This window comes from Mobula hypostoma, chromosome 15 (assembly GCF_963921235.1).
Source record: "Mobula hypostoma chromosome 15, sMobHyp1.1, whole genome shotgun sequence".
NCBI lineage: Eukaryota > Metazoa > Chordata > Chondrichthyes > Myliobatiformes > Myliobatidae > Mobula > Mobula hypostoma.
Window position 1 is genome coordinate 5,026,332 of NC_086111.1, and position 24,556 is coordinate 5,050,887.

Consider the following 24,556-nt stretch of genomic DNA (forward strand, 5'->3'; position numbering starts at 1 on the left):
GGAGAGCAGACACAATATTGCTCTATTTATGTTTATCTTTGTCAAACTTGGAAAACCCACTCCTGAACAGAGGTTTGGGGTACAACACCATCTATCAGATACTTAAGTGCAGTCCTGACATCTCTACCCCAGCGTATCCACAACAGTTCACACCTCCATCCACATAGAGATAAGACTAATGACCCTCTCATTACCTCTATAACTCTTATGTGAGTACTCCACCTTCAAACAACTCACAGAGTTTATAAACCGGAAAACACCTTCAAGACAACACAGCAAGTCCAGTTGCCTTGATTGATGGACAATGATCTGGATGACTGAGAACCTTCATTGACAGGTTGAATTGCTGTTGCCTTCCTGTCAGCTTGAACCAATTGGTCCATTCTCCTCTGACCTCCCTTGTTAACAAGGCACTTCTGCCCACAGAATTGCTGCTCACTGGATTTTTTTTAACTTTTTGCATCTTCACTGTAAACTCTAGAGACTGTTATGCATGAAAATCACAGGAGGCATACAGTTTCTGAGGTATTCAAACCGCTTCATTTGGCACCAGCAAACATTCCATGGTCAAAGTGACTTAGATCACATTTCTTCCCCATTCTGATGTTTGGTCTGAACATCTTGACCATGTCTGCATGCCTTTATGCAATGAGTTGCTGCCACATGATTGGCTGATTAGATATTTGTGGTAATGAGGTTTACAGGTGTACCTAATAAAGTGGCAACTGAATGTATGTCTCCTTGTATTAGCTGTTAATAGATGCCTTTTAGAATCTTCATCTTGATCTCATTTCTGAGAAAAAGACAGAACTCTCAGACTCCTTTCTGCGGACAGGCTGGTTATTAATGGGCCCTCTTCACTTGTCTTGCATCACAAACAGGAATCAGCTGATAAAACCAACATGCAAATGGCAATTTCACTCAAGAGCAAAAGTCACAGAGACTGGAATTCTGTGGATAGACCTGAACTACCCAACTGCCCATGGCAGCATAGTGGTTAGCACGGTGATATCACAGCTGGGAGCATTCCGGAGTTCAAGTCCAACGTTGTTCTGTAAGGAGTCTGTATGTCCTCCCTGTGGAAAGCATGTATTTTCCCTAGGTACTCTCGTTTCCTCCCACAGTCCAAAGGCCTGGTTAATTGGTCAGTGTAAATTATCCAGTGATTAGGTTATAATTAATCAGATTTGTTCGAATGGCATGGTTCAAAGGGTCAGAAGGCCTACTCCACACTTTATCGCTAGACAAATAAATAATCTTCTACATAAGCCCACCACCCAAACTGGGTGTTGAACTGCCCGATAACCTTACAAAATTGTTCAGGTTAACCTTTGATTAGAGCTACCAGTGGGATGTTCTTCTCCAAGTCCACTCTCCGTTTGCAGCTAACCTTGCCCCCATACGGGCTGTGTGTTTGCTGTGACAGGATGAGATATCACAGCCTCCCCTGTAATGTGAGATTCTGTAATGAAAAGGGCTTGGATCAAGAATCTTAATCTCCAGAGTGTATTAAGAAGAATCCCCAAATTCCACTTAATTCACAAATGATTAATCATAAAAGTGAAACAAATGTCTGTTTCTATGTCTCCTGCCCAACAGTTGAACTTTGTTTTTCTTTGGTAAGCCACCTGCCAAGGAACAGATTCACACATCTGGAATTTTATTACAGAGCAACATGAGCCTGGAAAGTGCTGCCAGCTGCATGTGTCTGGCAACTGGGATCTTACTTCAGCTTTGAGAAGAAAACACCATCAACGTCTCACAACCCACTTAAAAGGAAGAGGAGGGTGGTGAGGAACATCTTATTGACCTTTCCACTCAGTTTTAATGTCCACACCTGCGGTCGCTCCAAATCATCCTTCGTCATCAAGGTAAAGCAAACTAGAATCAGTCTATTATTCCTGAAGTGAAATTTGTTTTTTGCAGCAGTAGTAGCGTGCAAAGAAATAAAATTACTGTAAATTACATGGAATGTAAAAATCTACAGCACATTACAGGCCCTTTGGCCCACAATGTTGTGCCGACCATGTAACCTACACTAGAAGCTGCTGAGAATTTCCCTACCACATGGCCCTCTATTTCTCTAAGCTTCTTCTATCTATCTAAGGGCTCTTAAAGGACCCTATTGTATCTGCCTCCACTACCGTTGCTGGCAGTGCATTCCACGCACACACCACTCTCTGTGTAAAAAACTTACCTCTGACATCCCCCATCCCCCTTGTACCTATTTCCAAGCACCTTAAAGCTATGCCCCCTCGTGTTAGCCATTTCAGCCCTGGGAAAAAAGCCTCTGGCTATTCACATGATCAATGCCCCTCATCGTCTTGCACATCTCTATCATGTCAAATCTCATTCTTCGTCACTCCAAAGAGAAAGGCCAAGTTCACTCAACCTATTCTCATAAGGTATGCTCTCCAATCCAGGCAACATCCTTGTAAATCTCCTCTGCACTCTCTCTATAGTATTCACATCCTTCCTGTAGTGAGGTGACTGGAACTGAACACTGAACTCCAAGTGGGGTCTAACTAATGTCTTATATAGCTGTAATATTACCTCCTGGCTCCTGAACTCAGTCCCATGGTTGATGAATGCCAACACACCATATGCCTTTTTAACAACACTGTCAACCTGCACAGCAGCTTTGAGTGTCCTGTGGATACAGACTCCAAGAGCTCGCTGAATCTCCACACAAATTAGAAAAATAAATAACTAGTGCAAAGAAAGGAGTGACGAGGTAATGTTGGTAAGTTCATGAACTGTTCAGAAATCTGATGACAGAGCAGGAGGCAGTTTCTGAATCAGGCCCCTATACCTCCTCCTGGATGGTAAGGAGAAGAGGGTATGTCCCGATGCTTGAAGATGTCCTCAGTGGTGAGAAGGGTACACAATCAGATCTATTATCATTGACATATATGGCATGAAGTCTGTGGTTTTGTGGCAGCCATACAATGCTAAGACATTAAATTACTATAAATTGCAAAAGGAAATAAATTATGCAAAGAAATGGGAAGTGTGATGCATTGGAGTCTGTATAACACGCAGTGATGCAGTGCTCTCCATCTATAGAAATCTGTAAGAGTGACAAACCAATTCTTCTCAAGCCCCAGCTAGCATCAGGTCAAACTCAACTAGTCAAATCAAATTTGCCTCAGTCAGGAAGTAGGAACGGGTATGCAAGGCACCAGTGGTTTGCCAAAAGAGGCTCAGCATTGAGAAAGCATACCCTAAGAAGCTGTGGCTCTCTTGTAGAAGTACAATGCCCAGCAGGTGAGGCTGCATCCGTGGAAAAAGAAACAGAGATATTAGTTCAGATCCAAAACCCTTTTGATTTTAAAGGAAATTTTGTCACATCCTTTTTTAAAAGGTCCATAGGTTCAAAGGACTATATAGCCTACTCCTACCCCTATGTCTTATCATCTTGTTTCTTTTTCACACCCTGAGCATAGAGACTCAAATGCAAGTAAGTGACCAACTCGCAGGTTTCTGTGCACATTATCTGTGGCTGCTCCTCCTTTTCAAATCCGTATAAATACAAATCCTATCGCTATATAACGCATTGTATTAAATCACTGCCTCCCTGTGACAGGAGCTAAATTAGAAATATGAATTCCTTCTTTGCCATGCTGCTTCACCCACTCCTGTCGGAGATGACTGACTCACTCTGTAACTGAGACAACAGGAGGTCCCAGGTTTATCTGCCAGGGTTTGCCGAGTTAGCTGATGCCAAGTGATGTAAACGAGGAGGAGGTGTAATCAATACTGAAAGAGGAAGGAAGACAAACTCAAACAGCATCAGAATCACGTTTATTATCACTGATATTTGTTATGAAATTTGTTGAGTTGCAGCAGGACGTAAGAATTACTATCAGTTACCAAAATAAATGTATAGACACATATAGAACAGCACAGCATAGTACAGGCCTTCTGACCTGGTGACCTATTCCAAGTTCAATCTAACCCTTTCTTCCCACATAGTCCTTGTTTAGTCATTCATCTTGCACCTGCCTCTTCCACCACCCCCACAAGGGCTTTCCATGCACTTACCAATCTATGTAAAAATTGACCTACCTTTGACATCCTCAGATCTTAAAAGTATGTCCTCTTGTATTACCTCCTATTACCGTGACTGCCCTAGGAAAAAGGTGCTGGCTGTCCATTCCATATATGCCTCTTATCTTATACACCTCTATCAAGAATCTTCTCGTGCTCCTTTGCTCCAAAGAGAAAAACCTTAGCTGACTCAACCTTTCCTGATAAAACATGCTCTCTAATGCAGGCAGCACTCTGGTAAATCTCCTTTGTATTCTAAGCTTCCACATTTTCCTATAATGAGATAACCAGAATTGAACACATTACTCCAAGTGTGGTCTAACCAGTTTTACAGAGCTACAATATTACTTCATGGTTCCTGAACATGATCCCCAACTAATGAAGGCCAATACACTATACGCCTTCTTAATTCTATCAACTGTGTGGCAACTTTGACAGATCTACAGTCTTGAAATCCAAAATCCCTCTGCCCAGCAGAGAAGTGTAGTGCGGCAGTTAGTGTGAAGCTATTACAGCTCGGGACATTGGAGTTAAATCCTGGCATCCTCTGTCAGGAGTTTGTAGCTTCTCCATGTGGAGTGTGTGGGTTTTCTCCGGGTGCCCTGGTTTCCTCCCACAGTCGTAAGATATATTGGTCAAGAAGTTAATTGGTCACTGTAAATTGTCCTATAATTGGGCTAGTGTTAAATTGGGTGCTGTTATGTTATAAATTCAAAATATTAAATTAATTCAAGGAAACTCACAGGAGACTGAAAATACAGTGTAACTCAGCTTATTTTAAGCGAGACGTGCATGTATCACGTGGTAGCATGACGATGTATGCAATTAATGCATTTTTACAGATAATTAATTATTTAAACAAGAATAATTAATCAACCATTATATATACAAGATTACTAAAACATTAAATACACAACAACCCTCCCTGCTTAGCTATAAACTCCATCTCAATAGAAAAGGCATCTCAACTATAAACACAGTATACTATGTAACACACTATATAGAGACATCCACAGCAGAGTAAATTTTAAATTATCCCATTCAGGCTGAAAGATTTAATGGCTGTGGAGACTTGTCTTTCCTGACAGGGCGATCACTCTGCCTGGCAGGTGAGACTTGCGGCTGTGAAACAATCTCAGGTTCTGGGGCCTCCTCCGTGGTGGTTGTAGGAGTTGACCCGAGACTGTAGGGAGTGGTTCTGACAGCTGAGAACCCCTTTCTTCTCCACCACTTCCCTCCCTTTTCTTCTTCTAGTTTGTGCATCTTGATCTTGGGAAGGTGCATTTAGCTCTTACTAATCTTTCTATTGCTCCCTTTATGACCTGTTCCCTCTCTTGGCTTCTTCATCCAGAACATCATCTGATGAATCCTCTGTTTTCGTATCTCCATTGACTCCTTTCTTTTTGGCCTTCATTCATCCAGCTGGGCTTTGGCCTTTGCATCTACTTTTACAAACAAATTTTTGTCTCCAATTTATAGTTCATATAATAACCTTAATGCATGCAAAAGCTGAATGCTTGCAACTTTTCTGAAGCTCCTTGAACTCTCTACCAAATTAAAACCAAGGCACATTTCATAAGGAACTGCCTGATTATTAACATATCAGAAGCTTTCTCAGATAAGTTGCCTTCAAAAACTGTTGTAGTCAGGCCAGTGCTTTTGTCATTTTCATGATCCCTTTGAACAATATGGTCCTTCTATGGTCCAATATGCTTTCCAACCAGAGCCACGGAGGCTGGCACGAACGCCTGTCTGTCCTCTTGTGGGCAATGATTCATGGTGTACAGCATTCAGGCAGCTGCGGTATCATCCAGCACCTGACTTAATTCAGTTTCAGATGACTTCATTACAGGAGCTGTGGCACGCCATTTATGGATGGATCTCCAATCAAGTTGTGATTGTCTCAGCCAATCACGCTCCACAAATGCTTGTCCTTCTGTTTTTACCACATACAAGCCCCATGAGGCTTCTTGGTTGTTGTGTTTCATTGTTCACATGCATGTCATTCCCACAGGAGTTATCTTTTCTGCAGAATACGTACTTAACTGGACATCTGCAGGCATCAGTTAGTTTCTTTTAAAATGCTGTTCAAACTCACTTTGTAGAATGACTGAAACAGCCAAGCCAGTGTCCAATTCCATTTTAATTAATTTGCAGTTCACTTCTGGCATCAGCCATATTGCTTGTCTTTTGTTAGTTTTCACATGGTAAATCTCAAGGCTGCACATTCGTGCGTCACTCTCATTATTGTCAGAATTTCCATTAACAGCATGCAGATTAGTGCTCTTTTTGACTTTTATCTTTTTCCACTTCCCTGTGTAGTTCATTTATTTTTGTCTGCCTGACATGTTCTTTGTATGTGTCTTACTTGGTTGCAATTTTGGCAAGTTTTACCTATAAATCTGCGTTTGCTTGTTATATGTGAGCCCTTGCCACAATGGTTACAGGCCCAGGCCCGTTTCTGTTTTGACGCTGCAATTTTATACACTCTCACTTTCATTGATGACCGTAACTCCCTTGCATCTCTGTCTGCTTTCTCCAGTGAAGCATCAATTTCAACTGTGCTTTTAAATGTGAGTGGTGCGTTAGTTAGGAGTCATTTCTGAATGCTTTCTTTTAAGATTCCACAAACTAAACAATCTCTTAGTGTACCATTAAGTTCATTTCTGAACTGAGAGTGCTCAGGCAATCACTTCAATTCAGCCACAAACGCTGAAGTGGATTCCCGTTCCTTTTAATTCTGCTTATGAAATCTAAAGTGTTCTGCAATTAACAATGGGTTTCGTTCTAAGTGTTCCTACGTCACTTTTACATTAGTAGCAAAGCTCCTTTCTGATAGTTTGGTTGTGGCAGTCAAACTTTGTAAAAAATTGTATGCCTTTTGTGACGAGAATACACATAAAATTAAGATGTTTGCTGGCCTGGGCTAGCATCAGTGGCATCAGCAGTTGGTCTGCCACCTGCCCTCAGGGGAAGGAGAGATAAGGAACAATGGAGCAGCGTCTGGAGATGTGTAATGAAGGGATGTGGGAGGGAGAGCTGTCTAGAGCGGCTCCCCCCTTTGAACCCTGAACTGTTTGAAGTGATGGACAGGCGATACCCCAGCAGGGGGATAAAAAGGGACAGGTTCGCTAAGACGACACACACGCCACCCGAGGTAACGAGACCCCGGAAGCGGTGCGCCTCTCACGAGTGGGTGAGAAGCACCAGACAACGACAAGGGTGGAAAGGTACGATCAGCGGGAACCCGATGTGTGTCCGCCCTTGCCTGGGTGCCGGGTTCACTGCAGAGGATCGACCGCATCTGGAGGAGGGGTCACAGTCGGTGACATCACCAAGGACCCGCCCAAAAGTTGCTTGTGAGCCATCCCGCTGGTCTGTGAGTGAAGCCGTTCTGAATGATCAGTTGTTCCTGTTCTCTCTGTCTCTCTTCCCCCACCTTGTCCATCGCCATGGCAACGATTACTGCGAACTGAACTACTAACTGGACTGAACTTTGAGTCATTTTGAAATTGGTCATTTACCCCTAGACAACGATAGAGCTTGATTGATGCTGTTATCTTAATTCTGTGCACATGTGCGTTTATCATCGCTGAACTGTTGCATTTATTATCCTTTCGATTAATGTGTTGCTTGTTTCTTTAATAAAACTTTCTTAGTTCTAGTACTCCAGACTCCAACTGAGTGATCCATTTCTGCTGGTTTGGCAACCCAGTTACGGGGTACGTAACATAAGTGGGGGCTCGTCCGGGATTTTGAACGCTAAATTTGGGACGGAGTAAATTGATTGGGTTAAAATTCCCGAAAGAAAGAAAAGACAAACAGCAGAAATGGAGGTTGAGGAATTTATAAAGGCGCCGACCTTGGAGGCATTAGAGGATGCCAGGAAATCGGAATTGATAGCTGTGGCCAAACGGGTGAATCTTGCTAAGGAGAAGTCGACAATGAGGAGAGAGGAGATACACAGAGCTATTGTAGAGCACTATGTATCTAAAGGTGTGTTTCCCCAAGGTGAGCTGGGGGAGGTGTCTATTGAAAAACCTGCTGGAGACGCGGTACAGGTACAGCTTGAAAAACTGAGACTCGAGCACGAGTTCCGGGTACGGCAGTTAGAACACGAAGAGAAGCAGTTAGAAAGGCGGGAGAAAGAAAGAGAGTTAGAAAGGCGGGAGAAAGAGAGAGAGTTAGAAAGGCGGGAGAGAGAGAAAGAGTTAGAAAGGCGGGAGAGAGAAAGACAGTTGGAGAGAGAGGAGAAACAGAGGGAAAGGGAATTTGAGCTGGAGAAGTTAAAGATAAGGGCCGAGCAGGGGCTCGTGCCGAACCAAGGTGGAGGGTTCCGGGCGACCCAGGAGGTTAGGCTGGTTCCCCCATTTGACGATACCGATGTGGATCGGTACTTTCTCCATTTCGAAAAAGTGGCTATAAGTCAGGACTGGCCGAGGGATAAGTGGGTTGTTTTACTTCAGAGTGTACTGAAAGGGAAAGCCCAACAAGCTTACTCCGCTTTATCCGCGGAAGATGCCCAGAGGTATGAGGTGGTGAAAGAGGCCATCCTCAGGATTTATGAGTTGGTCCCGGAGGCATACCGGCAGAGGTTCCGGAATGCGAGGAAGCAGTGGGACCGCACGTATTTGGAGTTTGCTCGTGAGATGCAAACATATTGTGAGCGTTGGTGCGCCTCGAAAGGGGTAGAGGGGGATTATGACAGACTGCTGCAGCTGATTCTGATTGAGCAGTTTAAAGGTTGTGTCCCTGAGGGTATGAGACCCTACCTCGATGAGAAAGAGGCAGCCACGTTAGCCGCAACTGCTAAGTTAGCGGATGAGTATGCGTTGACGCATAAAATGAAGTTTGCCCCGAGTAAAGGCTACCAGAAGGGTAGTCAGGACGGCGGGGAGAGTCCGCCGGACAAGTCAGAAAGTAAGCCGGGGACTAGTGAGAAGGATAAGGTAGACCGGGAGCAGTCTGGTAGGAAGTCTCCTGGGGTCGTCTGTTATAATTGTGGGAAAGTCGGACACTTTGCGTCCAGGTGCTTTGCCCCAAGGAAGGAGATGGGGAAAGGAAAAGCGGAAATTTTGAATGGCTGTATTGAGCTGTTAAGCGAACCGCTAGGGAAGGACAGGTCTGAAAAAGTCCAGGAAGGGCGCGAGAGGTTTATCTCGGCCGGACTGGTGTCAGTGAAGAAGGGGTTAAAACCAGTTCCAGTGCGGATCTGGAGAGACACGGGAGCGTGTCAGTCACTAATACTGAAGAGTGTATTAGAGTTTAGCTCAGAGACCCAGACTGGGGAGGTCAAGGTCAAAGGTGTTGGGGAAGGGACAGAGTCAGTCCCTTTGCACCAGATACACTTACAGAGCAACCTGGTCTCTGGACTAGTCACGATCGGGGTGAGGTCCGAATTACCGATGAAAGACGTGGAAGTCTTGCTCGGTAATGACATCGCCGGAGGAATCGTGTTCCCAGTCGTGAGATTGACGGGTCAGCCTGCCAGCATGGAGGCCCCGCCCGCGATGGTGAATTTGGCTGAAACATTTCTGCCAACCTTGTATGAGACAGGGTGTAGTGAGATAAGAGGTAGTGAGGGAGCTGGGACGGACGTAGCAGTAGCCAGGAAAGAATTTGTGCAGACGCAGGAGCGAGGCGAGGGGCTGATGGTTTTTGCCGAGACCGCTCTCTCTGACACAGCCTTGACAAGCTATTGTGCGGATGAGGAAGTGCTAAGGAAGAAAGGGAAATCAAGGACAGTATCCGCAGATGAGGAGTGGCGGGTGGTGCAAAAGAGTTATGGGGATGAGGTTTTTAACATGGCCCACGAGGTACCCCCCGGTGGACATTTTGCGGTGCTGGAGGAAACAGTTGGTGGAATCATGAAAGAGAGTTACCGGCTGCCCAGGGGGAAAAATGTTATTGATCATGACCGACGCGAACTGAGACGGTCACCGGCTTTTGATATGCTAACAAACCTAGTCGGTGTTAGCGTGGACATCAATGAAGCTAGGGGCCCCTTGATAAGAGGAAAAAACCATTTTGAAAAGATTAGGATGGGATCGGTCAGATGGGAGAAGGCTATTGTTTTGGCCAGGTCTACTGATAAGGTCTCTCCCTTAATCCCCGAACAAAGCGAATCTTTAGAAGGAGTAATTAAACGACTCGTACCTATGTGTTTGATTGTCCCGAGGAAATGCAAAGAACTGGGACGTTGGGTGATTGTGGTTACAATAGGGCAGCCAAGTAAACAATACCCATATTTTTCGAGTAATTCAGTGACTAAAGGGCTGATGAACACAGAGGTGTGTATTGGCAATTTAACACGGCTGTCTGAAGCCAGTTTGATAGTGAACCTTGAAAAAAATGAATTCGGCCACACGAGGGTCACTTACCTGGGAATTGTGGTGACACAGGGGCAGCTGGCAGCGATGCAAGCTACAGTGCAGGCTATCGCTGACCTCCCAACCCCGACAGACAAGAGGGCCCTCAGAAGGCTTTTGGAGATGGTGGGGTACTGCAGGAAGTTTTGCAATAACTCTGCGGTCAATACCCGTCCCCCTCCTACTAAGCCCTTGCGAGAGAAAACTGAGCCGGAATGGGACGACCCTTGTTGTTGTGGTCCGGGACAAAACCAAATGAGAGGTTACATTGGTCGCAATTCATCAGTGTTTTTGGCCACTATGAAGTTTGCTGAGTTGGAGCCTGGTCTAAGGGATTATTAATAACACGTGTAAAAGGAACAGAAAATGTGATGACTGTCTGTCAAGGTGTTGACAGCTTCAAATTCTCTGTATTAGCCAAATAGCTGATAAAGATGTATATTGTGTATGTATCAGATAATGTAGTCATGTTTGTAATTTTTACCTCCCGGTAAAAATCCTTAAAGGGGGGAAGTGTGATGAGAATACACATAAAATTAAGATGTTTGCTGGCCTGGGCTAGCATCAGTGGCATCAGCAGTTGGTCTGCCACCTGCCCTCAGGGGAAGGAGAGATAAGGAACAATGGAGCAGCGTCTGGAGATGTGTAATGAAGGGATGTGGGAGGGAGAGAGCTGTCTGGAGCGGCTCCCCCCTTTGAACCCTGAACTGTTTGAAGTGATGGACAGGCGATACCCCAGCAGGGGGATAAAAAGGGACAGGTTCGCTAAGACGACACACACGCCACCCGAGGTAACGAGACCCTGGAAGCGGTGCGCCTCTCACGAGTGGGTGAGAAGCATCAGACAACGCACAGGGTGGAAAGGTACGATCAGCGGGAACCCGGTGTGTGTCCGCCCTTGCCTGGGTGCCGGGTTCACTGCAGAGGATCGACCGCATCTGGAGGAGGGGTCACAGTCGGTGACCTCAGGTGACATCACCAAGGACCCGCCCAAAAGTTGCTTGTGAGCCATCTCGCTGGTCTGTGAGTGAAGCCGTTCTGAATGATCAGTTGTTCCTGTTCTCTCTGTCTCTCTTCCCCCACCTTGTCCATCGCCATGGCAACGATTACTGCGAACTGAACTACTAACTGGACTGAACTTTGAGTCATTTTGAAATTGGTCATTTACCCCTAGACAACGATAGAGCTTGATTGATGCTGTTATCTTAATTCTGTGCACATGTGCGTTTATCATCGCTGAACTGTTGCATTTATTATCCTTTCGATTAATGTGTTGCTTGTTTCTTTAATAAAACTTTCTTAGTTCTAGTACTCCAGACTCCAACTGAGTGATCCATTTCTGCTGGTTTGGCAACCCAGTTACGGGGTACGTAACACTTTGAACCTTATGCATGCAGCAAAATTGGTACTCACTTCTCATTGGCTATTTCATTTGCTTCAAAATACTGTTCCTATAGCTCCGCATACATAAGCCAATTACCCACTGTGTAACCAAACTCGTCAATCTTTCCAATGTAGCCAGCCATTTCTGATTTTTTTTTTAATGATGAGTATCACCTGGTACTCACAGTTTATGAACCCATGAATCCTTCCTTTCTCTTTATCAAACCTGAATTCTTTCATTTACTCCCTTAAGAAAATCTGATTGTGTCTTCCCTTCCAAAGAACATGTGCTTTTATTTTAAACTCGACTGTCTCTCCACGAATCGCAGTGCCCGTTGTACTCACCGATGCTCCCACTATGTTTTATTTAATTCTGAATGTCTTGCTGTATTTAACAGGTCGGTAGCCATCACCGGTTCATTTTAAAATACCTCATTGCCCAGTGTCATGTTTACTAAATTCAAAACATTAAACTAAGTTAAAGAAACACAAGAAAGTCCAAAAATATGGGTGTAGCTTTGAGCACCACACATCAAAGTTGCTGGTGAACGCAGCAGGCCAGGCAGCATCTCTAGGAAGAGGTACAGTCGACGTTTCAGGCCGAGACCCTTCGTCAGGACTAACTGAAGGAAGAGCTAGTGAGAGATTTGAAAGTGGGAGGGGGAGGAGGAGATCTGGAATGATAGGAGAAGACAGGAGGGGGAGGGATGGAGCCAAGAGCTGGACGGGTGATTGGCAAAAGGAATATGAGAGGATCATGGGACAGGAGGCCCAGGGAGAAAGAAAGTGGGGGGGACTCAGAGGATGGGCAAGAGGTATATTCAGAGGGACAGAGGGAGAAAAAGGAGAGTGAGAGAAAGAATGTGTGCATAAAAATAAGTAACAGATGGGGTATGAGGGGGAGGTGGGGCCTTAGCGGAAGTTAGAGAAGTCGATGTTCATGCCATCAGGTTGGAGGCTACCCAGACGGAATATAAGGTGTTGTTCCTCCAACCTGAGTGTGGCTTCATCTTTACAGTAGAGGAGACCGTGGATAGACATGTCAGAATGGGAATGGGAATGGGATGTGGAATTAAAATGTGTGGCCACTGGGAGATCCTGCTTTCTCTGGCGGACAGAGTGTAGATGTTCAGCAAAGTGGTCTCCCAGTCTGCGTCGGGTCTCGCCAATATATAAAAGGCCACATCGGGAGCACCGGACGCAGTATATCACCCCAGTCAACTCACAGGTGAAGTGTTGCCTCACCTGGAAGGACTGTTTGGGGCCCTGAATGGTGGTAAGGGAGGAAGTGTAAGGGCATGTGTAGCACTTGTTCCGCTTACACGGATAAGTGCCAGGAGGGAGATCAGTGGGGAGGGATGGGGGGGACGAATGGACAAGGGAGTTGTGTAGGGAGCGATCCCTGCGGAATGCAGAAAGGGGGGGGGAGGGAAAGATGTGCTTAGTGGTGGGATCCCGTTGGAGGTGGTGGAAGTTATGGAGAATAATATGTTGGACCCGGAGGCTGGTGGGGTGGTAGGTGAGGACCAGGGGAACCCTATTCCTAGTGGGGTGGCGGGAGGATGGAGTGAGAGCAGATGTACGTGAAATGGGGGAGATGCGTTTAAGAGCAGAGTCGATAGTGGAGGAAGGGAAGCCCCTTTCTTTAAAAAAGGAAGACATCTCCCTCGTCCTAGAATGAAAAGCCTCATCCTGAGAGCAGATGCGGCGGAGACGGAGGAATTGCGAGAAGGGGATGGCGTAATAGGGTTCCCCTGGTTCCCACCACTAAGCACATCTTTCCCTCCACACCTCTCTCTGCATTCCGCAGGGATCGCTCCCTACACAACTTCCTTGTCCATTCATCCCCCCTATCCCTCCCCACTGATCTCCCTCCTGGCACTTATCCGTGTAAGCGGAACAAGTGCTACACATGCCCTTACACTTCCTCCCTTACCACCATTCAGGGCCCCAAACAGTCCTTCCAGGTGAGGCAACACTTCACCTGTGAGTTGACTGGGGTGATATACTGCGTCCGGTGCTCCCGATGTGGCCTTTTATATATTGGTGAGACCCAACGCAGACTGGGAGATCGCTTTGCTGAACATCTACGCTCTGTCCGCCAGAGAAAGCAGAATCTCCCAGTGGCCACACATTTTAATTCCACATCCCATTCCCATTCTGACATGTCTATCCACGACCTCCTCTACTGTAAAGATGAAGCCACACTCAGGTTGGAGGAACAACACCTTATATTCCGTCTGGGTAGCCTCCAACCTGATGGCATGAACATCGACTTCTCTAACTTCCGCTAAGGCCCCACCTCCCCCTCGTACCCCATCTGTTACTCATTTTTATGCACACATTCTTTCTCTCACTCTCCTTTTTCTCCCTCTGTCCCTCTGAATATACCTCTTGCCCATCCTCTGAGTCCCCCCCACTTTCTTTCTCCCTGGGCCTCCTGTCCCATGATCCTCTCATATTCCTTTTGCCAATCACCCGTCCAGCTCTTGGCTCCATCCCTCCCCCTCCTGTCTTCTCCTATCATTTTGCATCTCCCCCTCCCCCTCCAGCTTTCAAATCCCTTACTCACTCTTCCTTCAGTTAGTCCTGACGAAGGTTCTCGGCCTGAAACGTCGACTGCACCTCTTCCTACAGATGCTGCTTGGCCTGCTGCGTTCACCAGCAACTTTGATGTGTGTTGCTTGAATTTCCAGCATCTGCAGAATTCCTGTTGTTTGGCGTAGCTTTGAGTTTACTTTAATCAAGGTGCGCACGTATCATGTGGTAGCACGATGACATATGCAATTAACATACTTTCATATATATCTCATAATTAATTATTTAAACAAACAAGAAAACTTAATCAACCAATATATACATATACAAGATTACTAAGATATTACTCAAATATTAAATACACAACAGAAGCTGTGAGGGATTGCTGGTTGTACAGCTCGAAGGGCTGGAAGGACTAATTCCACACTGTGTCTCTAAAATAAATAAAGAAAGAAGATTCCCTAAAGGTTCCCTTGCAGGTTGAATCCTTTCTAGAGGACTAGAATGTAATGCTGAGTCTTTGTAAGGCATTAGTCAGGCCACATTTGAAGTATTGAGAGCAGTTTTTGGTGCCTATTATCTAAGATAAGATCTGCTGCCATTGGAGAGGGTCCAGAAAAAGTTTACAGGAATGATGCCAGGAATGACAGATTTTATGCTCTGGTTTGTACTCACTGGAGTTTGGAACAAAGAGTGAGAATATCATTGAAGCCAATTGAATATTGAAAGACCATACAGAGATGTTTCTAAAAGTGGGAGAGCCTAGGACCAGAGGGCACAGCCTCAGAATAGAGGGATGTCCATTTAGAACAGAGATGTGGAGGAATTTCTTTAGCCAAAGGGTGGTAATCTGTGGAATTCAATGCCACAAACGGCTGTAGAGGCCGTCATTGGGTATATTTAAAGTGGAGATTGATAGGTTCTTGATTAATAATGGTCTTGAACAGAGGTCCCCAACCGTTTTTGTACTGCGGACCGGTTTAATATTGACAATATTCTTGCGGACCGGCCGACCGGGGGGGGGGGGGGGGGGGGGAGGGATTACCAACGGACAAGAGTAGCAGTCAAGTACGTTGTGTTTACCCCGAGAAAGACTACAATGACCATGAAGCCTTGCGCGGGCACCAGTGCGCATGCATGTGCCTGCCGATTTTTCCCCACTGCAAATCGATTTTGGCGATTCTGTTCATGTGGGGGGAGGCGTTAATTACGACCGGAATATCGGTGATAAGTGACTAATACACTCAGTTTCGTTTCTAAAAGGGTTTATCTAACGAATTTAATATGAAACTCACAGCGCATATTTTCCTCGCATGAATACAGTGATAAGTCAATTATCAGGGGAGGACAGGGGAGCTTGAAGTAAGTGTTGAACGAACTTCCAGTACAAGTGGTAGAAACAGGTTCGATATTATCATTTAAAGAAAAATTGGATAGGTATATGGACAGGAAAGGAATGGAGGGTTGTGGGCTGAGTGCAGGTCGATGGGACTAGGTGAGAGTAAGAGTTCGGCACGGACTAGAAGGGCAGAGATGGCCTGTTTCCGTGCTGTAATTGTTATATGGTTATATAAGTAAGTCAATAGCATCATAACATTTTAAGTAACGTTTCAATAATAAACACACAGCGCATATTTTCCCCATATGAACATATAAAATCATTGCAACACACCAATATCGCTGAATCAGTGGGAGCCCTGGGCTTGTTTTCCTGCAACAAGACTGTCCTATCGAGGGGTGATAGGAGACAGTGATACTCGAAGGAGGTTCCTTATGTCCAGTCTATTCCGCAATTTAGTTTTCATTGTATTCATTGCAGAAAACTCTGCTTCGCAGAAATATGTTGGAAATGGAAGCAATGTTTTCAGTCCTTTCGTGGCTACCTCAGGATACTTAGCCTTGACTTTGACCCGGAATGCCAGCAGAGATGTTATGTGAAACATACTTTTCAGCCCGCCGTCATTTGCAAGCTGGAGGAGTTGATCTCCTTCCCGCGCTGACACGGATGACGCGCGGGTAATGACCTTGCGTGTGTTAAAGCTCAACAGTGGCCGTGACAGGGAATGAGGAAAGGTGCAGCTGACTCATATCGCCAAATCATATCGCTTCCTCGCGGCCCGGTGGCACATGCTTTGTGGCCCGGCACCGGTCCACGGCCCGGTGGTTGGGGACCGCTGGTCTTGCAGATTACAAGGAGAAGACAGGAGAATGGGTTTGAAAGGAAAATAAATCAACCATGATGGAATGGCAGAGCAGACGATGGCCGGATAGCTTAATTCTGTTCCCATGTCTTATGCTATGGTCTAAGATTAAAAGTGTGGACATTGGGTAGGAGATGGCTATGATTCTCCACCTATCCGAAGAGTCAGCTTTTACCTGCATATGAAAGTAATCACCTGAATGAGGCAATGGCATCTTCAGAAGAGCAAGGTGGGAAATTCTGCTCTGCTTCGTTTTTTAAGTCCACTTGTGAACTTCATACAGTGCTGTAGTTCTCCAGTGCTTTCAGCTGCTGGCTTCAACTATTGGGCTGGTTTTTATACATAGAGGATTTGTCACAGCCATATTTAAAACACAAAGTTTCAACAACTAAGGTTTGTAAAGAAACTGTATCTGACTGCTCTCTGTGACATGTTCAATCAGTACCACATGTTCAAATATTATTTTAAAATTAATGTTTATCAATTGATTTCTTTGGGGATTATTCTACAAGGGAATAGTCCTTTATTGGTGCCCTCTCAGATACGCATGCTGCCTTCTGATCCTCTGGAGTGAACGAAGTGGTTACAATCTTCATACTCTCCTTTTGAGGGAAATTAATAAAACTTCACTAGGCTATTTCATCCAAAATAAAGTAAGATTTATATAGCAGTTATGAATCAGTAATTCTTCCCTCAGAGACTAGAAAAGAAGCTAACAAAATAACTGTTCTTAAAGCTCATACATGGCATCAGAACAAAAAAAAATCACAATTACTGTATAATTTCAGGACTATAAGCACTGCAGTGATATCATGATCTAATGAATATGTTATGATTTTTCACTCTTAGTTTGCTGAAGTTTTGTTTGGTGAACTTCAATATGCCTCAGCAACACATTTTGTGAAACGTGTGTCTGTTAAGCCACAATGAGAAAGGATGTTCTAGCACTGTTTAATCTTTGAGGAATCGGTGTTATGGCAGATTGCAGATTGTGAATATAGGTTAATGGTACAGTTGAGGAAGTTGTGCTTTGAGGAATCGGTGTTGTGACTGATTGCAGACTTAGGATGTAGTTAATGGTACAGTTGCAGAGATCAGGATAAGCACTGCAGGTTGATTGCATAGCGTGCCTTACGTATTCCCGAACTGCTCTTCCAACCACATGTCCCAGATTCATCTTCTCCATCAGGGGAAAACAAGATCAGGGCAGTAGGCAGTAAGCACATTAGGATAGTATGACCCACAGTAGCCTCGCTGTGTTTAGTAACTCCAAAACATAAAAACGAATTTTTAAAAAAACAGCGCCGGAAATAACTCGTGTATGCTCGTTTTTCCTTAAAGCAAGGGACACATGTGTGGTGGCATGATGACGTATGTCATTCATGTACTTTTATATATAACACATAATTAATTATTCAAACAACAAAGAATGCTTAATCACTCACTATATACGCACACACTATTACTCAAATACTACGGAAATATTACATACACAATTTGAACAGTGACCTGACTTGGAAATCTACTGCCAGTCTACAACCTCAAACTCCCTACAACACTGAGGAAACACTTTCACTGTGGATACATCTTCACCTGAAGAACCGGGCGTCAAAGTAGCATAGCAGTTAGTGTGACGCTGTTACAGCTTGGGGCATCAGAGTTCTGATGCCATCTGTAAGGAGTCTGTATGTCCTCCCCGTGGATTTTCTGGTTTCCTCTCACAGTCCAGGGGAAGACCAGTCAGTAGGTTAATTGGTCATTGTAACTTGTCCCACGATAGGGCTAGGATTAAATTAGGGTTGCTAGGTGCTGTAGCTTGAAGTGCCGGAAGGGTCTATTTGTGTAGTACTGTATCTCTAAATATAGATAAATAGATAAATGCATTGCCAGTGTTTTAAGTGGACTTACAGTAAAATCAAACTTTTCCTTCTCAGCTGGGCCACTCATTCCGTTGCTTCACAGCTGGGCATTCTCAGTTATGATTTGGCAATGAATGCTATTGGATTATTTGACCATGGAAGAATTCCTTGGTGTTCTTGTCCTTGATGCCAGGTGGGCTGGTGCCTAAATATGTATCTATATTTATTGTGTGTTTTTAAAAAAATATTATTATTGTGTTTTTTTTTAATCTTTTGTGCTTTTTGGTGCTGCATCAGATCCAGAATAACAATTACTTTGTTTTTCTTACACTTGTGTGTAGGAAATGATATTAAAACAAGATTGAATCTTGAATTCACATGCAAACACAGTCTCATCTGGCATCATTTAGATTATTGGAAGGCAAAACAAGTGAAGTAACTTTGGTTAATTTGTTTCTTGCCTGTTCAAAGTTGCTGGGGCCAATTTAGCATGCTTGTCATTCTCATCAGTCTGAATATCACAGAGTAGATACTGTGCATGATCATTTCAATACAATGACACAGGGCAATGAAGAACAAGCTGCTGACCTGCCAGCAGAGCGGTAGAAAGGTCACAGAATGAAAATGTCTTGGGTACAGAGACGTGGTTAAAGGAGGAATATGAAATGGAAGGAGAAACAGGAGACTGCAGATACTGGAGCAACATAAAGAACTAGAGGAATTCAGTGATCAGGCAGCCTCCATGGAGGAAAATGGATAGTTGGCGTTTCAGCTTGAAATCCTTGATGAAGGGTCTCAAGGTCTGTCATTGTGTTGCTAGGGAATAGATGACAACAAAGAGTAGAAAAGGATAGGAAATCTAGCAGAGGAATAAAAGCAAACATTGTTGGAAAAAGATGGAGACAGCATGATCTGGAAATATTGAACTGAAATGTTGATTCTGTACAGCTCTAATGTGCTTAGAGACATGATGAGGCATTGTTCTACACGCGTCCACTGACCTTCTTTGGAAGCAGAGGGCCCAGTCCATTATGGATAAAGTCCTCACCACCTTTGAGCACATATACATGAAATGTTGTTGCAGGAAAACAGCACTCAACATCAGAGAGCCCTATCATCAGGAAGAAGGAACAGGAACTTCTGTACTCACACCACCAGGTTCAGGAACAGTTATTACCCTCAACCATCAGGCTCTTGAACCAAAGGGGATAACTTCACTCAATTTCACTTGCATTGAAATGTTCCCACAACCTATGGACTCACATTCCAGGATTCTTCAGCTCATTTTCCTGATATTTATATTTTTATTATTACTTCCTTCTTTTTGCATTTGCACAATTTGTTACTTTTCACACCCTGGTCGAACACCCAAGTTGGTAGAATCTCTCATTGAGTCTATTATGGTTAGTCCTAGTCATAGTCATACTTTATTGATCCCAGGGGAAATTGGTTTTTGTTACAGTTGCACCATAAGTAATAAATATTAATCGAACCATAAATAGTTAAATAGTAATATGTAAATTATGCCAGGAAATAAGTCCAGGACCAGCCTATTGGCTCAGGGTGTCTGACCCTCCAAGGGAGGAGTTGTAAAGTTTGATGGCCACAGGCAGGTATGACTTCCTATGACACTCTGTGCTGCATCTCGGTTATTATTGTGTTATGGAGTTATTGAGTATGCATGCAAGAAAATGAATCTCAGAGTTACGTATGGTAACTTCGGTAATAAATTTACTTTCAACTTCAAGTGGAACAGAAGCTTTAAGAAAAACTGATTTAAGTGAGAGTTTGAAAGACAAAGTAATAGTGATAGTAAAAAATATGATAGTAACATTCTTTATAATTTGTTTCTCTAGTACACTGTGTAGTGAAACATTAAACCCACTTTTATAAATATTGTAACTTCATCAGCATCTTACAGAGAAAAGTCTTCCTATTAATTGGACCGGGTGCATAACAGAATAGAGACATGGCACAGTGGTGTAGCAATCAGCGCAGTGCTAGTGATCACAAAGCAAGGTTCCATTCCCATTGCTGACTGGAAGAAGCTTATATGTTCTCCTCATGACCTGCTGGGCTTCCTCCAGGTGCTCTGGTTTCCTCCTACATTCCAAAGATATACGAGTTAGGATTATGAAGTTGTGGGTATGCTATGTCGGCATCGATAATTGTGGACTGCCCCCATTACAAACCTCGTACTGTGTTGGTCATTGACACCAGCAACACGTTTCATGCATTTCAGTGTGTTTTGATGGTCATGTGACAAATAAAGTTAATCTTTAAAAAAGAAATACTGGATTGTTTCTGGTATATTCTGGTTTATGTTGAATACTAAATAGCTAATCCGTTGCTCTAAATGTAGGCAAATCCAATTGAAACTGGCCAGAAGGCAGAAATCTCAGTCCCAGACACTCTAAGCATCATGGAAGCCACTCTGGGGCAGGTAGATCTCCAACACAGGGGTCACAACCTTTTTTATGCCATGGCGCTATACCATTAAGCAAGGGATCCTTGAACCCCAGGGTGGGAACCCCTGCTCTAATATAATTCTGTGAATGCTGACAGCTATGTAGCAACCTTACATTTTGAAAGCATTAGCTCATGTCCACAGACAGAGCTGAGATTAGAAGTAAGGAAGGGCAGGGGGAGAGGAAGGGAGGAAAGGAATGGGAACATCTAAAATGCCAATTGCATTTGGGAGAGAATGCATTCAGTAATGTCCTGTCTCCTCACACAGCTGCTCTGTCAATCTGGTCTGCTTGAACAGATGTGGCTCATTGTGAGGAGATGGTCTGTCATCAAAGATTAGTCATAGATAATATTATTTTGTGGTTGCCAGGCAGCACATATTACAATGAGAACACTGGCCAGGACGTTCCCTTGTACACAGCAATGCATGTGAAGCCTAGATGGAAATTCAGAGTTAACTCTCCAGTCGGAGGACAAAGGAGAAAGATACTCACATCTGGTTGTCCTAACAACCTCTCCCTTCCATCCCCAACCCCAAAAAATAGGGTGGTTGAGACCATGGCCATCCAACTCGTACTCAGTAAGAAGACATCCACACATCACTAGAGTGAACAATGATTATAACTCAAATACTTGACCATTTTTGTACCAACCCACCATTAACAAATCTCCAGCTGACACTCTGAAAATGGGAATTAGAATTAAGTACCTCTCTTAATATGAGAAAGCCCAGTTATCTGAAGACTGATGCCTATTTATCTGCAACTGGAATACTCCCTTCTTCTTGTAAAGAAAATTCCAGAATAGGTTTACGTAAAACTGTGCAGCAGAGTACAGGCCTTTTGGCTCACAATGTTGTTCCAACCCTTTAACCCTAACCCTTCCCTCCCCCCCCCCCACATAGCCCTCCATTTTTCTACATAAGGGTATCTTAAGTGTCCCTAATATATTTGACCCCACCCACAACCCCTGGCTGGGCATTTCACGCACCCACCACGCTCTGTAAAATAAAAAATTAATTCCGACATCCCCCTTTACATTCCTCCAAACACCTTAAAGTTACGCGCTCTCATAATAGCCACTTCCACACCGAGAAAAGTCTGGCTGTTTATCTGAGCAACACACATCAAAGTTGCTGGTGAAGGCACTGCTTTCTTCCTACAGATGCTGCCTGGCCTGCTGCGTTCACCAGCAACTTTGATGTGTGTTGCTTGAATTTCCAGCATCTGCAGAATTCCTGTTGTTGGCTGTTTATCTGTGTGTCTTGTACATCTCTATCAAGTCACCTGCCATCATCCTTTTCTCCAAAGAGAAAAACCCTAGTTTGTTGAACCTATCCTCGTAAGTAAAAATAATATAAATTTACTTTAGAGATACAGCATGGAGTAGGCTTTTCCAGCCTCAGCACACAGTTACCCCCAATTTAAACCTTAAGAAGGGGACAATTTACAATGACCAATTAATCTTCTAACCAGCACAGTATTGTCTTTGGACTATGGGAGGAAACCGGAATACCCAGAAAAGCCCCATACATTTCACAGGGAGGACTTAAAGACTCCTTACCGGTGATGTTGAAATTGAACTCCGACACGCTGAGCTGTAATAATATCGTGCTATTAGTTACACTGCTGTGGCACCCAGTTATGCATTTTAAAAATTGCTGTCTGTATCATTGTTACAACATTAGCTTGGATGGTGCTCAGGAACTCAAAGTTGATGGGCTACAGTTAAGAAGCTTTCCCCATACTTGTGCACAAAGTAATTTGTCTGGTCAAAGATTTTGATGAATGTGCAACTCCACTTTGGACAGGGAGGAGAAATAAGGCTTTGGACCAACACAGCCTGCTGCAACAAACAGGGAGCACGCTATGATCTCAAAGGGACTATCAGTTATGAGATCAAGATGAATGTTTCATTGACTATTTTGCTGGTTACCAGCAAAAAAAAAAATCAGGAACCTGTTATCATCCCACGAACCAGTCAGCCTGACTTACACCTGCAGCTATGTTGGTTTTGTGATGATATTTAGACCATGAGCCCCTACTAGTCATTTCTGAAATACCTGCATCTCAGGAGCTTAATGCAAACTGCTAGTCTCTTCAAATTAGTTCTGGCCACTTTGATTTTCAATCAGGCAACTTTGTCTCAGACTCGTTAGATCCAAAAGCATTTCAAGTTACACAAAGATTGGCCTGCACCAAATTAACTTTAACTAGGTATGGGACCCTATCTTATATCCTTGAGTTCCTCCAGCATTTTGCACGTGTTGCTTCTAGTCTTGCATTTGGTTTATTAAGGTGAAGGTCTTGTACTTCAGCATTGACCTACTACAAAATGAAAAATGTAGCCAAACAAATTGTTGGCAACACATCATCTACTTTGGAGAGAGAAATGAATGCAGATCAGATAAATTACTTTTTCATCTGAACTTTTGAAACTGTCACTGTAAAGTATTAACTCTAATTTCTATTCATGGATGCTGCTAAACTCAATTTCCGGTATTGTACATCATGTTTTCACAAAGCAGAAAGAGATTTGGCAGACTTTCTCTCAAATAAAGCTCCAGCACTTGAGCTTGGCAAAGGTGCTCATTTGATGAGCGACTCCTTCACATCCTTCATTACTGCACAACTGGAGAATGATGCAAAAGGTAACTCAGCTTCAACAAACATCCAATAAACGCTCAACCTCTGCAATTTTACTAGCAAACAGCAGTTAGTCTATTAGCAGAGGTAGAATAGGAGTTTATCAAAACCGATCTGAAAGTTAGATTGATCTACTACCATTCCTCATAATCCTTGCAATTTGGTCAGTAGTCCAAGCTTCATAAAGATGATACTATTTGCAATTGTCTTCTATCTATCTAATTCAGGGGTTCCCAACCTTTACGCCATGGAGCCTTCCCATTAACCAGGGCATCCACGGACCCCAGGTTGGGAACCCCTGCTGAAGTCACTATCCCTAATGATGCGTGAGCAATTAGTACGTTGACAGTTACTGGGTCTATATTGAGACTAGTGGTCTCCTTGTCATATTTCATTGCAACATTTACCCGAAGTTTCATACTAAAATTCTTGATTTTAAATCTTATGTGTTGTAAAAAGGAAGCCATTTTGCCCAGTTTGTAGATTTGAAGAAACAAATGCTGACATGACCAAAGTTGTTATATCACAAAACTGGTGGAGTTTAGGTGAGAGGGAATCCACAGAGGGAAATTAACTGCCCTGATGAAGAGTCTCATTGACAGTTTATTTCCTGCCATAGATGCTGTCTGACCCAAACTCCTTCAGTGTTTTGTGCTTGTTATTCCAGATTTACAGCATGTGCATTCTCTCTCTCTTCTTCCTTGTCATTGTCCAGCCTCTCCACAATATTCACTTCAACTAATCCAACTGGAAATACACTTCACCTTCCATCTGGGCACAGTGACATCTTACAAATCTGCCTCTTCACTGCAATATGGATGACCTTTAATTGTACTTCCACCCCACCACTCCAGTAGAAGCATTCACTATGCCAATAGAACTAATCCTGACTATAGTCACTGACTTCTAGAAAATGTTTCCACCCAAAGCCAAAAGCATTCATATTGTCATTAAACATTAGCATTTGGAGTCAACCAGCTTTCCACAATATCAGCAAATCTGCTAACTACCCTTGAAACCAAAACTAACATGAGCAACACTTC